The following is a 15,964-nucleotide window of genomic DNA, read 5'->3' as shown; positions in this document are numbered from 1 at the left end:
TTAATATTGCACCAGCCTTTATCGAGGGGGTCAGCAATGGAAAGGATGAGCAGTTTAAAGTTCCTGAGCTTCAACATCTCAGAGAATCTTTCCTGGTCCAACATATTGATGCAGTTATGAAGAAGACATGCCAGTGATCCGCTTGACGAAGAATTTGAGGAGATTTGGTATATCAGCAATGACTAGCAAATTTATGCATGTATCTGTTGGACAGCATTGTGATTGGTTTCATCACCATCTGATATGGAGTTGCCAATGCACAGGTTCAGAAAAGAGCTGCCAGAGTATTGTAGATTCATCCATCTCCATCATGGGCACTAGCCTCTCCACCACTGAGAACACCTTCAAAAAGGCTTGATTCTGCTTCTGAGTTTGAGGACATACAGAACTATAAAAGTGATATAGGTAGCTTAAGTGAATGGGTGAAGATCTGGCTAATTGAGCATAACTGGAGTACATGAACTATATTATCTCATAATGAGAAATTGAGAAACTTAGATATGCAAAAAAGTCCAAGAATCCCTACAAAACGTTTGCCAGAGGTTAGTTTCTGGGTAGGGTGAGTCATCAGGAAAGCTACGCAGAATATTACTATTTATTCTGAGGAGTAATCAATACAAAGCATTGGTTATGTTTCAGTTATACAGAGCAGCTATGGTTCTTAAGGTTGTTACAGCTGGACAAGCTCCCACTACTATTAAATGCTCCCAGTGACGTGTGTCTTAAATAGCCTCTGACAACCAAGCCCAGCTCCTGACCTTCACGTGTGTCTTCACTACTAAACCTGGTGGAATCACTTCTACTGACAGGCGAAATGGTTCCGCAAAGGTGATTTACTGGCACATTAAAACCAGTCATTTTGGGCAGGTGGGGCTCGTCAGCCATGGCTGACAGCTCTGTAAGAGAAGGAACCCTCCGAACTCAGACGTCTGCTGCCTTGCAGTTACACTTCCTCATGGAGGAAGCTTCCGAGGTAAACCGTGGAGGAAAAATTCAAGAGCTGGAATCCCTAAGGCAGTCCTACATTGAGTTCAATGCTGAACGGCAACTCCCGTGATGCCGCTGGTGCCAAACTATATCAGTCCCTGCCATTTCTTTGGGTTAATCAGATGGTGGAGAGGGGGAGCTTATGACATGGGCAACAGCTAGCTCTCCATATTTCTCTGTCCTGGCTTTGTGTTTCTAGATAGCTAGGAAATAACATCCATGGTCAACCCTGACCGATGGAGGTTTCAGATATAGGGCATCGCAGAACAGTGGAGAGGACCATTTTCCTTTTAGAAGGAAAGATGGCAACCCATTAAAAGTACCGGTAATCCAGAAGAGGGATATGAGATTAATGAGGAAAGGTGGCACAGGGTAGACTTCTTCCTACAGCAATTCAGTAGAGAGAGAGAATGATTAAAACATATAAGATGCTGAAGGGCCTTGGCGAGAGATAGGGAGAAGATGTTTCCTTTTGTGATAGCATCTAGGATTAGAGATCATATTTAAAATGTGGTTTTGTTCACTTAAGGCAAGTATGAAGCACATTTTTTTTTTGTACAGGGCATTGCTTGAATCCTTTGAGCTCTTGAAAGGCAGTAGAAACAGAAGTTTTGATATTTTTAACTCATGTGTAGATAAATACCCATAAAGCATGGGATGTAAGGTTACTGTTGGTCAATGGAAACATAGTGTTAACCATGATCTCAGTAAATGGTGGAAGCAGGTGGAGAGCCTCAGTGCTTACCACAGTTTCCAGTTTGTATGTTCATACCGTTATTGCCTTAACGTGGGGAACTGATTTAACAACTGGTCCAAGTGAAATTTGTACCTTGTCGTATATAAACATCCATGCGTGAACTTTAAGATACTTGAGATATTTAACACATTTCATTCACTGTCTCCTTAAATATCAGGTTTCAAATGCTTCAGAGATTCAAAATACATTTATCATCAAAGCATGTATCCAGGATGCAACTCCGAGATTCATTCTCCCGTAAGCAGCCACAAAACAAAAAAAAACGGTGGAACCTGCTCAAGAAAACGTCGAATACCCACCGCATAAAAAAAGAACAAGTTGAGCAAACAGCAAAAAGCAAGTGAATAGCAAACACCGAACTGGGAGTCCAGTAGTAATCAGTTTAGTTCAGTTCAGCACAGCACTGTGCTGCTAGCCCAGTACAGGCTGCAGGGCTAATCTTTGATGAAGCACCCAAATCCCTATCGATCGCTCCAATCAAGCTTCTCAAAAACAGCAAAAAAAAGAGCAACCAGAATCCAGGAACACATGTACCAGGAACGTCAAAGTCCCACAAAACGAGTCCACAGGCTTTCCAATCAATCTTTGCCACATGGATCGCAGGACTCCTGCATTTTTCTCCAGAGGCGGCTAGCAGGAGTGAGAGGAAGGCCAGTCAAACACAGGCAGATGGCACCGAACACCTGCTCATTCTCTGCTCTTGTTTTTGTCAACTTTCTCTTCCCACCCATTTCACTGTTCCAATGCAACTATTCTTCTGTCTCTCCCTGGTTGCTCTTCCATCTGCAGCATCCAGTCACCTTGCACCCTCACGGGTGATGAAGCCCTTGTCCTTTGTGCTCCTCCCATCCCACTAGAGACCAAATAGCCTGTTCAGATAATGCACATAAGTCATTGGAAATTACAAGCTTTTGTAAATTAATGGTTGATAGTTGATGTGGATTTGAATGCCATACCTCTAAATCCATGGCAACCATCAACCACCTATTTATATTAATGAGGCATTAATGCCATTTTTCACTCTCCTGCATTCTTATTAACTACCCCCCCCCCCCCACCACGCACTCTTGACAATTTACAGCAGCCAATTAACCTCCATGTCTTTAAGATGTGGGAGGAAAACTCAACTCCTTGGGGGCTCTCTGGTTTTCTCCCACATCTCATATCTATGGTGACACAAGAAGATTGATCCAACCCCACACAGAGATAACCTGAGGGCTGGATTGGACATGGGTTGTTAGTGCCATGTGGCAATAGCTCTACTATCTCTGCCGCTGTCCTGGGGGTTCACAAAGCGGTTTGTTCTACACTGGAAAATGCTAATTGTGTGACTGAATTGTGGAGCACCTGCACTCAGTAAGCAGGATAATCTTGAACTTTGAATCATCTGCGACTTTAATTCTCCATCCCACTTCCACTCTGACTTACCTGTCTGTGACAGACATCAAAGGGCTGAAGAGTGCTTGAGGAAAGAAGCTCACCCTTTCTCTCTGGGCTCCTTTGAGCCTTCTGGATGCAGCATCAATTGCAGGCATCTTGATTTCTCTGATTGTGTCAAAACTGACCAATAATGTCGTAGGACAAACATTGTTATTTCGAATATTTTCCCTCCACCATTACTACATGGATGAATGACAGGCCATTTGGCCCCTTACAGCTATGCTGACCAAAAGCTCCCCATCCATACTTATCCCTGCTTCTCCTTCTACAGATGCTTCCTGACCTGCTGACTGTTTCTGGTATTTTTTTTCTTTTGTTTTACCCTTCCAGCAACTTCAGCTTTTTGATTTTCTAGAACTTTCCAGTGCTGCGTGAGCTGTCGGCTGAATAATTTTCAGGATATTGATATTTCCTAAGCCTTTTAGGACTTAAAAGAAAATCTGCAAATCTTTGAAAACAATCAACAACAGTCCATGAGCAATCCTACACATTGACTCTGGTGTTACGAACCCCGTAACTGGGTCACTTACCAGCAAAGATAGAGAGGTCCGTTGAAGTCTGATGGTACTATTTTTAACAGTATTTATTAGTAAAAATACACAAAAATAATATCAATGCAAACATACAGATAATATACGTCGTCAATACTAATTCTAAAAGTGCGGGTATAATAATAATCAATAAGAAATAATTCTATCGTTGTCTAGGGGATAATGTATTGTCCGATGAAAAGATAAAAGTCACTCAGTTCATTCAGGCTGCAGCCTTTGGTTGGAGTCAAGAGAGATTTTTAGAAACTTGCCAGCTTTTCCTTTTTCATGATTTCGATCCTTCGAGAGCTCCGTTGGTGTAGCCGGTCCTTTAGCTAAAGCCGTTCTTCCATGGTAAGGCCCCAATCCCAGGCAAAGGGAAAGGACGCACGCGAGCCCCCCACCGGCTGTTGCTATTAAACGCTGTCATGGGATTTCTAGCGTTTCTCCTGGTGCGTCTGAAGGGGTTGTTCCCCAGACCCTCTTTTATCCTTACTCACGGGGTCTCAGATGTCAATCAGGTTGGGATGATGCAATCCCTCAACCAGCCCACTCTGGCCATCTCCTAAGGGCTTCAATGAATAGTACAGTACTCAATACACAATTCCAATTCCGTCTCCAAGAGACAATGGCCATTATCCATGGCTTTGTCTTGCAGAGGCCAGGACAGATTTCAAGCTCTGTGTATTCTCGATGCCTCTCTCTCACTGCCTGGGTCCCAGACCCGAACTAATAGCGATCTTGCGATTCTCAAAAAGGAGGGGGCTACTTTGCACCCTTCAGCACCTCAGAGTTGTGGCACATTCGTAGCACTGGTTCTTGGAAACTTTCATCTCTGAAGATGAAATAGTCTATCCAAAGACTGATCGTGTTTAGTGGTGAACTGCAAAGGCAATGATTATCAACAGACAGAACTACATAGTCTGCTGCCTGCCTGTTCTTGTTTCCAAGTGGAAGTCAAACAATAGCTGAAGAACACTTGACCCTTATAAAGCTTCCTGCTCTGACCTTCCTGGAGTAGCACACAATTGCATTTCAAACCTTCACAAAGCCTCTCTCTTTCTCTTAGCTTGATAGGCAGCAAGGACTTTTGAATCTGTAGAATCGGATGCCTGTCAGATAAATAATTCACCGATCCCAAGTCAGCTGTGAAGAGGGCAGAAGCATATTGTAAAGAGAGAGAGAGAAAGAGTATAAAAAACATAATCATAGACAAAGAAGGGCGATGAGTGCCCAAGTGAGGATGAGATTATCAAATGTACTTTGCAGGTGTGACGAAGTAGTGACACACGGCTCCAAAAGCAAATTACTTGTGATTTCAGAATACAGAGGAAATTTTTTAGGAATAGATCAATCGAACCCTTCCAATTTATATTTATCGAGATACAGCATGGCATTGGGCCTTCTGTCCCTTAGAGCTGTGCTAGCCAGCAACCCACCTATATAACCCTGGCCTAATCACAGGACAATTTACAATGACCAGTTAACATCTTTGGACTGTGGGAGGAAACCAAAGCACTTGGCGGAAATGCATGCATTCGTACAAACTCCTTACGCGCAGTGGCAGTTAGCAGGAAAACTCCTGAAATATCCTTGGCTGGAACTTTGTTCCCAGTTGAACTCAGCAACTGTTTCTCGTGGAACTCGGTGACATTTGATTTCTCTGCGTTCTATCAGAATAAACTCAATAAAATGTATATTGTATGCTTGTAGTTCACAGTCACACTCATGGAAGAAGTCTGTTATTTTGTGCTGTCAGGAGATTTTATGAACCTTCATAAAAAAACATAGTTCAGTACACAGAAAAAACCTAAACACAGAAATTGTTATTTACTGCCCAAGGAAATCACTCAATCTTCACTGTATTTCTTTCAATGTTTTAAAAGATCACTTATACTTCATTTTGTTTGTTACTGCATCTTCTGCAGACATTTCACTGCACAGATTCCAGGAGACTGATATTGTTTTACCAGCTGCCAGTCCTGAGTTTAGTCAATGCAGCAAAGTAATGAATACACAGACTTGAAATGAGATTTCCTGGACTTGATTTGCAGAGTTAGATCCTGTTGACTTGCACACAGTATGCCCAGGCAACATACAGTCATACCCTTTAGAGTGGCCAGCACTTTGTATTAAGACAAATGAGGCGCACAGGTTATAGTTTGTGCAAAGCTACAAATGAAAGAGTAAGAAGTTATCTAGTTGCCATGGCAATAATGGTGCAAATCAGTTCAAGTTGCAAAATGATTACACTATTTTGTTGAACAAATTTAAATCTGCACCAGCACTTCTGAAGTGTAATTGCTGACCATAGTTAATTGGTCATTATCAATTGTACCATGATTAGGCGCAGGGTTAAATTGGGGGATTGCTGGGCGGTGTGGTTTGAAAGGCCAGAAGGGCCTATTCCACGCTGTAGCGCAATACATAAATAAATAAATAAATATTCTTACCTTTCCCTGCCCAAAGCTCATGACGATCTTTTACATATAAACATTTTTAAAAAGTTATTAATAGAAAGTGAGTTCTCCTGTACTGGTCCATTATGCCACTCCCTTCAGTTTAAGCTTATCCTAACCCTGTTGTAATAAAATGTTAAAAAGAGAACTGGAAGGTGGAAGAAAAGAATTTTTCTCAGTTCAAAATAGGATTAATGTAATGCTGTGTTGGTATCTGCAGCCAATGCCAAGAACTAACTGTTGTTGAAACTGTTATTGTCCAAAAAGGTAGCATCCATCATCAAGGACCCCCATCACCCAGGATGTGCTTCTCACTACTACCGTCAAAGAGGAGGTACAGAAGCCTGAAGGCACACTCAACATTTTAGGAACAGCTTCTTCTCCTCTGCTATCCAATTTCTGAATGGACATTGAACCCATGAACACTACCTCGCTGTTTTGCATTAGTTATTCAATTTAAATTTTATTATATATCTCTTACTGTATTATTTTTAATGTACAGCACTATCCTGCTGCTGTAAAACAAAAAAAAAATCACGCCGCATGTCACTGATATTCCCGCCGTTACCTGTAAGGAGTTTATACATTCTCACCGTGACCACATGTGTTCCTCTGGGTGCTCTAGTTTCCTCCCACAGTCTAAAGCCATACTGGTTGGTAGACTAAATGGTCATTGTAAATTGTCCCGTGATTAAGCTGGGGTTAAACTGGGTGTTGATGGGACTCGACTGGCTGGAAGGGCATATTCTGCGCTGAATCTCAAAAAATAAATAAACATCAAGCCTGATTCTGATTCTATCAACAATGACTAATGACTAAGATGGTACTCTTTTCCCACAGATGCTGCCTGGCCTGCTGAGCTTCTCCAGCATTTTGTGTGTGTTGCAATGACTAAGGAATGAAGTTTTGATCACAGAGTCAGCCTTTGTGTAGCACAGATAATGGTTCTGCATCATCCTCAAGTTCCAACAAAGTATTTTTTAAATATGGTCAATGTCTGAATGATCTGAATTTGTGCACAACCAAATCCCACAGACAATGGGAATATTTATGATCTGATACCTGACTTAGTGACATTGGTCATGCTTTAAATGTTATCTTGGGTATGGTATTTATTAGTGTGAGTGTTGCTTTATGAACTGTGTGCTCCTCATTATATGACCAAGGCAGCACAGTGCGACCAGATGCGTCACATCTCCAGCACCCTAGGTTCAATCCTGACCTCCAGAGCTTTCCATGTGGAGTTTGCATGTTCTCTCTATGACCACGTAGGTTTTCCCAGGGTGCTCCAGTTTCCTCCATCACCTCAGTGAAGTGAGGGTCAGTAGTCAATTGGCCACATTGTAAATTGCCTTAGGGGTGCAGGTGAGAGGCAGAACCTGGTGGAGAATTGAAAGGGAGAAGAGAGAAGAAGTCAAAAGGGATTGGTGTACGTTTGGTGTAAATGGGTGTTCATTGGGCTTGTTTCCATACCGTTAGATTCCACAACACAAGAGGCTCTGTGGATGCTGGAAATCTAGAGTAATACTCAGAAAATGCTGGAGGAACTCAGCTGGTCAAGCAGCATCTATGGATGGGAATAAACAGTTACTGTTTCAGTCTGAGACACTTCATCAGTCCTGATGATTCCATGGCTCCTTGATTTGACTGTGTCTTGAACTGTGGAGCCAATTACACTGGTGAGTCAGGATTCACATATGGGCCCGAATGAGTAAAGATACCAGAGTTTCTTCCCTAAAGAACATTTTTGACCAGATGGATTTTTGCTATGGTCCAATCATTCTGTGCTTCCCACTGCTGAGTTCATGAATTTTTAATTCTGGGATTATTTAAATTCTCCAGCTGCCACAATGAAGTTCAAACTCATGTCTCTAGATCAGTGGCTCAGAACTGTGTTACTGTAAGGATTATGCTACTGTACCTCCACAGGCATAACTTATTGTTCATTCGTGGAGCATGCATTTTGTTGACAAGGCCAGATTTTAATATCCCAGCCCTGGATACCTTTGCCTTTTGCTTTTCAACACAGCTTAAGGTAGACCCTTCCAGCCCTTCAAACCACTCTAACCCAGAATCCTGCAGCAAACCCAATTAACCCTAACCTAATCACAGGACCATTTACAATGATCATTTAACCTACCTGGTGGGAGGAAACTGGAGCATCTAGGAAAACATACATATTCTGAGGGAGATGTACAGAGACTCCTTACGAATTGAACTCCAAACTCCGTAATGCTGTCAGCTGTAATAGAGTCATGTTAACTGCTACATTTCCTTCAAAAGGAGACAGCTGGCTGCTGTCCTGAACTGCAGCAGGGCCAGCAGTGAGAGGGCTCCGATAATCCTTCATAGTGTGGAGCATCTGCACTGTCACATTATGGATGTATTTAGATTAACCCACAAATTACTAGAGGGTCAGACAGCATCTACGGAGAGAGATGAATGCTAGATACTGCGGGTCAAGACCTTTCATCTGGATGTACAGTACTGTGCCAATGACTTAGACACATTTATATAGCTAGTGTGTCCATGACTTTAGTGCAGTACTTTATTTGTCAACGTGGAACGGACAGTGAGTTTGTAAATCTGGTGGGAGCAAGGGATGCTGGGAATGGTGAGGGTGCAGCACCGCAGGAGGGTTTGTGGGACCGGTGGCAGGGGAGGAGGGCCAGGAGTGGGGCGGGGGGGGGGGTGGCGTGTATGCAGACACATACAACCCTGAGACACTAGGCAAGGTAATTTTATTCCAAACACTTGAGGTTAATGATCATTTGCAGAATATCTCTCTGGTGCTTCCCATTCCTTCCTCTCTCCTTTTCCCAACCATGATTCCTCTCTCCCTGCCTCTTTCCCATGCATATCCACAATCAAAACTCATATCAGAGTCAGGTTTAACATCACTCATGTATGTCATGAAATTAGTTTTTGTTTGCAGCAGCAGTACAGTGCAATACATAAAATTACTACAGCATTGTACAAATGCTTAGGCACCCTAACTCTCTCTGTCTTTATTGTGTAAAATTTAGCGGAGTGGCAGACAAGCATGTAAACTGATCTTGAGAAACTTGGCCATGGTTGCAGTGCTCGACAAAAATAACTTCCATTTGTTTCACATCTCAAAGCTCAGGGGAAAACCCAGGGTCTCCAACATATGCTGGGAAACAGAAGTTTAATTTTGCTCTGCTTTTCTGCTAAATTTAATCATCTTCCCCCCTTTGGGATCGAGGATGCCATTGTGGTTCTGTGGAGTCTGCAGCAGGAACTGGAGAGACTTCTTCTGCTGGGCAGAAGGTGGCTGCTCTGGTGAGTGGGGTGGTCTGCTCCCTCTCCGCCTTAAGCAGCTTTTCTGTGTGCTTGCAATGAGTAGCTTCAGCATTCTCAACAGTAACCTGAATGCTCCTTTTCCAACTGAGTGGTCGTGGCCAAGGTTGTGACAGAGCCGGGGATAGAGTGTCTTCTTTGGGAATCAGGTTTCAGATGCGCAAATGCTTTAACCTGCTTACCATAGCTGACTGAGTGCAACAAAGCCTCGTTCCTGGGGATGTGGGGAGGGGCCTGGTATTGATCCATGCGTCATTCCAATGGAGGCTTTGTAGAAACAGTATTGTTGCTGCTTTTAGGGGGAGGTGGGAATAAACGGTCAAAGTTTTGGGCCAAGACCTGAAACATCGATTTTCTATTCTTGTCCATAAATGCTGCTTGACTTATTGTGTTCCTCCAGCATTTTCTGTGTGTTGCTCAAGGTTTCTTTAAGTTTATTATTTCTGGCTTTTCACTGCCTTGAGGAGTAGCTTAAGTCTCCTAACATATAAGAGGGCAGGAATCATTGGTTGCTGATATACAAAATGCTTTGTGCTCGATCTGAGGTTTTTATTCTAATACATACTTTTCCTCAAATCATGAAGAGCAATGTTTGCACATTGCAGATGGTGGTGATATACAGCATTGATATTTGCCTAAGTCGGGGGTTGGCAACCTGCGGCTCCCGAGCCATTTGTGGCTCTTTCACCTCTGTGCTGCGGCTCCCTGTGGCTTTGGGAAATAATTGGTCAGTATTTAATTAAAATGTATTTTATGTTAGTTTGTTAGCTTTTGAAATGTAATTATGGTGATCTTGTACAACCTAAGTGTAGCGACACATTTCCTGCCACATCCGAAACGGCTCACAATTAGCCAGCATTCCGGCTAAGGGAGATAGCCTACGGGGGTTTGTGAGTACGCGTCTTTTGCAGCATCTGCGTCCATGGGGGCTGGGTTGAGGGAAGCTGAAAAGCAAGGCTGTTTAGTTCGAATAAAGCTATCTTTGACTGCAGTTTACTGACACCGCTACAACATGTTTTTATCGCTGGCTGTCCAGACGGAAGGTGCTGAAACGCTTTGTCGCGTGTCTGGAAGAAGTGAAAACTTTCCTGGGCAGCAAAGGGCTCACCTTTCCTGAGCTGGAACAGCCAGAGTGGCTGGAAAAGCTACACTTCATGGTAGACATGACAGCGCACCTGAACACGCTGAACACAGCTCTTCAGGGGAAAGGACGTACAGCCCTGCACATGTTGGAGGATGTTTTGGCATTCGAGCGCAAGTTGACAGTGCTTGCCAGAGATTTACAGAAAGGCACTTTGTCTCACTTCCCCAATTTGAGAGAGTTCAAACAAGGTCACGACATGATAATTTCGGAGTATTTACATTCTGCAATCATCGCAATGCAAACATCGTTTGGGAAACGCTTCTGTGAGTTCAGAGAGGAAAAAAACACATTATCCTTCCCGGTCACTCCCTTAAGCATCGATCCTTCCCTACTGAATACGACTGCATTGGCAGGTGTGAGTCAACCTGATCTTGAGATGGAACTGGCCGACATAGCCGACAAAGACATATGGGTGTCCAAGTTTAGACGCTTGACAGCAGACCTTGAAGATGTTGCCCGTCAGAAGGCCGTTCTTGCTCAGAAACACAAATGGAGTGATATTGAAAACCTCACAGATGACAGCTTGCGATCCTGTGTAAAGATGAAGGTGACATCATACAGCCCTGATGTGCAGACGCTGTGCGCTGAGGTCCAGGAGCAGAAATCCCATTAACCAAGTATGATAAATATTTTAATTGCCTATTATTTTACTTATATTCATATTTTTTCATTGTTCAGTGAAATAGTCCTTTCATTTTTCAGGATGACAGCTGGCTGACGTTATTTTTGGTTTGCTGCTGGCGGAAAATTTAAGTTCGGCGTTTTTCATAAATACAAGAAGGACTCAAATAGACATTGAATATTTTACTTAAAAGTAACTTTCAACCCAACGTCTTTTTTTCGGAGTTCAAAATGTTTTTGTTGCATGCAGAAATGTAATTTCGTTTTCTCTGCAGGAGTTCATCAATTTCATAAATGCAACACATTATAGTTTGTTTATACATAGCATAAAGGCAAAAAAAACGTTGTATGCAGTGTTATTTCATTTTAAATGTCAAACGGGTTCTGCGGCTCCCAGTGTTTTCTTTTCTGTGGGAAACGGGTCCAAGTGGCTCTTTCAGTGGTAAAGGTTGCTGACCCCTGGCCTAAGTGGTCAGGTGGCTCCCGAGGCTTGGAAAGAACTTTGTACAGCCCTCGCTAAGGTGTTGTAACCACAACTAGACAGACAGCCAAACTCCATTTAAAAATGACGCAAAGGGTCAGGATTTAACACCTCAGCTCCTTGGTTTTATTGCAGCCTCAATGACATGACACAGTGAATAAGGAGTGAAACTGAAAAACAATAGAATACGGTGCAATTATCACATTGTTCTATTCACACCAAGTAAATATACACACGTAAGTAAAAACATAGTTATGTTTCCTGCAGGTAAATATTGTAAGATTCCGACAAGTAAATATTAAAGGTAAATAATGTGTAAACCATTAGGATCTAGTTTAGTACCTAATAAACTCAAAAATAACATTCTATTTCAGCAAAGTCTTATTGATACCTTTAGATTAACTTCTAAGCAATATAATCTCAATTTACAAGCAATGCTTCTGCTGGGGAAATAACAGGATGGCTTTAGACAGCAACTTCTTTCTCTCCTAACATAAACCTCTGACCTTCTGCCAGCCGATGTGCTTTCCTACCAACTATTTCCTGGCTGTGCAGGAAGTGACCTGATGCAGATCTGATACTGCTCATTTCAAATTAAAAGCTGAATGTGATTAATCACAAAGCAACCCATAAATCAATTGTCTGAAGGGCAAAACAGGCTCACATTCTCCAGCGTCTTATCATGAACTTTTAATGTTGGTGGGCAAGATACTGCAATGGAGACAAGTTGGTAGAACAACTCTGTCTCACTGATAGGGTAGGTAATCAAAGTGTCTCTTGCAGCATAGAAATGTCAAGAAGTAGAGATGAAAAGGGGAATATTAAGGAGAGATGTAAGGGGCAAGTATTTTTTACACAGAGAGTGATAGGTGCCTAGAATATGCTGCCAGGGGTGCTGGTGGAAGCAGACACAAAAGTGACATTTAAGAAGTGTTTAGGCAGGCAAATGAACCTGCAGGAAATAGAGGAATATGGATCATGTGCAGGCAGATGGGATTAATTATAAACATAAGAAAGTCTGCAGACATCCAAAGCAACATACACAAAATTCTGGAGGAACTCGGCAGGTCAAGCAGCCTCTGTGGGAATGAAGAAACAGTTGAGAGTTTGGGCTGATACCTTCCGTCAGGACTGTAATGAATCAAAAGGTGTGGGGAAAGGAAGGGGGTTAGCTGGAAGGTGATAGGTGAAGCCAGGTGGGTGAAAGGGTAAAGGGCTGAGAAGAAGGAATCTGATAGGAGAGGACAGCGGGAGGGGGAGGGAACATTTTTAGTGATGTCTGGCACAGACATTGTGGGTTGTGTACTGTTCTATGCTGGATGCAAAGTCAGTTCTCATACAGTCACATATCACAGAAGCAAGTCTTTTGGTCCACCATAGACACTACATGAAGCACTCATCCATTTTCCCTCTTGCATTTCAATTCCCTTCACCCAACCACCTTACACATGGATGTGGTTTATAATATGTCGTGGCTTTGCGGAAGCAGCGCAATGCAATCCATAATAATAGAGAAAACTGAATTACAGTAAGTACACACACACACACACACACACACACACACATATATATATAAATAAATTGAATTAGTAGTGCAAAAAACAGAAATAAAAAGGTATTGAGTTAGGGTTCACGGGTTTAATGTCCATCCAGAAATCAGACGACAGAGGGGAAGATGTTTCTGAATTGTCGAGGCTCCTGTACCCACTTTCTGATGGTAGCAATGAGAATAAGGCATGACCTGGGTGATGGGGTCCTTAATGATAGACACTTTCTTTCTGGGGCATAGCTCCTTGAATATGTCCTGGATACTAGAGAGACCAGTGCCCTTGATGTAGCTGATCAATTATATAACTCTCTGTAGCTTACTTCAATCCTGTGCAGGAGCCCCCACCCCCAGACCAGGCAGTGATGTAGCCAGTTAGAATGCTCTATGGTTCATCTGTAGAAATTTTCAAGTGATTTTGGTGATATGCCTAATCTTTTCAAAAACCGCTAATGAAATGTAGCTGGCATTGTAATGTACAGTTCTATTTCTTTTAGAGCAATGACTCCCCTTAGCACTTACTCATGGACTGATAATTTACCTATGCACGTTGATCTGTTGTCTACACACGCACACTTATCTGTGCTTTCTCCCTCTCACTGCAATGTGAATACACTAATTAAAGTCTGTCTCTGCATGCATGACATATTTGGTGAAGAGTACAAACATGAAACTCAGCAAACGGTACTGACAGTTATAAGACAACAGAATTTGGAGAGGGAGAGGAAAGAGTTAAACAGCACAGAGAAGGTCATCATGGGCAATAACAAAGGGACACAATAGTTACTGCATAATATAGTGAAAGTGTGACATGGACATGGCAGGAAAACAAACCCAAGTGCAGGACTCCAACGTGGAGGCAGAATCTCCGTAGTGAGTGTAGAATCAGGACCAGGCTGAGTCAGTACATGGGAGACCTGGTTTACGGCGAGATATGGGGTTGAAGACCTGCAGCAAGGTTTCCCCTGTCTCTGAGAGTCAACCAACAATCTGTCAAGGGCTACCCGGAGCTGTCGGAGTCTTATCCTCTGGTGGCTGATGGAAACCAGGTGCTGGTGATTGAGAGGAAAGATTGGTAATCAAGTGTGGGGATTAAGGACCAATTAGGGAGGAAAGGAAAATGCCAGCCAGGACCATGACAGAAAGACCCACAACTGGCAAAGTTAAAGTAAAAATAATGTGATGATGCTCTTAGTTGGGAAAGTTGACAAATTTGATAGTGCTAATGAGGACTGGGAATTGTATACTGTATTGAGAGGGATGAACTGTATTGTAAGACAAACAATGTAGATTAGGAAAAGGAAATATCCAAGCTTCTTAGCTTGATGGGTGCTAAAATGCACAGGCTTTTATGCACCTTAGTAACCCCTGAAAAGCCAGTAAGTGAGACATTTGACAAAATTGTTACAATTTTACCAAATCTCTTGAGCACTAAGCCACTGGTAATAGCTGAGAGATTTAGATTTACAAGAGGAACCAGTTAAAGGATGAAAGCATTTCTTAATACATTGCAGATTTGTGCAAACTTTCCCAATACAGATTTCCCCCTCTATCCGAAAGTAGAGAGTTCCTATGAAACCGTTTGAAAGCCGAGATGTCATAAAGCAAAGAAGCAATTACCATTAATTTATATGGAAAAAAATTTTTGAGCATTCCCAGACCCAAAAAATAACATACCAAATCATACCAAATGACACATAAAATCTAAAATAACACTAACATATAGTACCAGCAGGAATGATATGATAAATATACAGCCTATGTAAAGTAGAAATATTGTATGTACAGAGTAGTTACACTTATCAAAATCGGCAAGACAGCAAGCCAAAATCGATTTGGAGAAAAAAAAAATTGGCATTTACACGCATGTGCATGTATACACCTATGCACATACACGCATGTGCACACAACAGCCTGTACAAGGCTTCACAGTCATGGTAGTCTTTCTCAGAGTAAACACATGTATAAAGCGGGTATCTTTTTTTCATAAAAGTGAAAATCCTCTTTGGTTAGCGAAAACAGGTACTAATGTAGGTCTTTAGTAACAGGGAACTGTCATAAGGTGAACCTGTACTGTGACTTTAGAGGTGGACTTTCTGATGCATCGAGGGGTAGGCTTGTATGTGGTATGCATAGTCAAAGCACTCAAAAGTGTCTATTGTCAGAAAGAGACCTAAATTTAGAATGGGCATTGACCATTAAATATCATTAGAGACTGCAGAAAAGGATGCAGAAAGGGAGTTTAGAATGCGAAACGCACAAAATGTCCCTGAATGGTGCAATAAGATAAACATGTTATTGATGTGGCAAATCCTCACATGATGCAAAGAAAAAGTTTGCAGGAAGTGTCACAGAAAAGGTCACATAGAGAGAGTGTGAAAGTCATAAAGGCACAACCAAAGAGAAAAACTGGACAGAAAAAAATGTTTCAGACATAAAACTGAACAAATGCATAAAGAGACTAAATGTAAAACAGAATCAGACAACACAGCGTCTGACAAAAGTGAGCTGTCATGCTTAGAACTGCATTGCCGGACTGAGGCAGATAAACAAAATCATATTGACCACAATAGATGTGTCTGGTGTAGAACTGAAAATGGAGCTGGATGTACGGTTAGCTTTGCCTATAATTTCCGACGCTGACTACAACCGAAAGCCTTTTCTAATCTACAATTAGA

The sequence above is a fragment of the Hypanus sabinus genome, chromosome 1, assembly GCF_030144855.1.
Source record: "Hypanus sabinus isolate sHypSab1 chromosome 1, sHypSab1.hap1, whole genome shotgun sequence".
Lineage (NCBI taxonomy): Eukaryota > Metazoa > Chordata > Chondrichthyes > Myliobatiformes > Dasyatidae > Hypanus > Hypanus sabinus.
The sequence above is the reverse complement of the archived record's forward strand: the minus strand, read 5'-3'. Positions refer to the sequence as shown.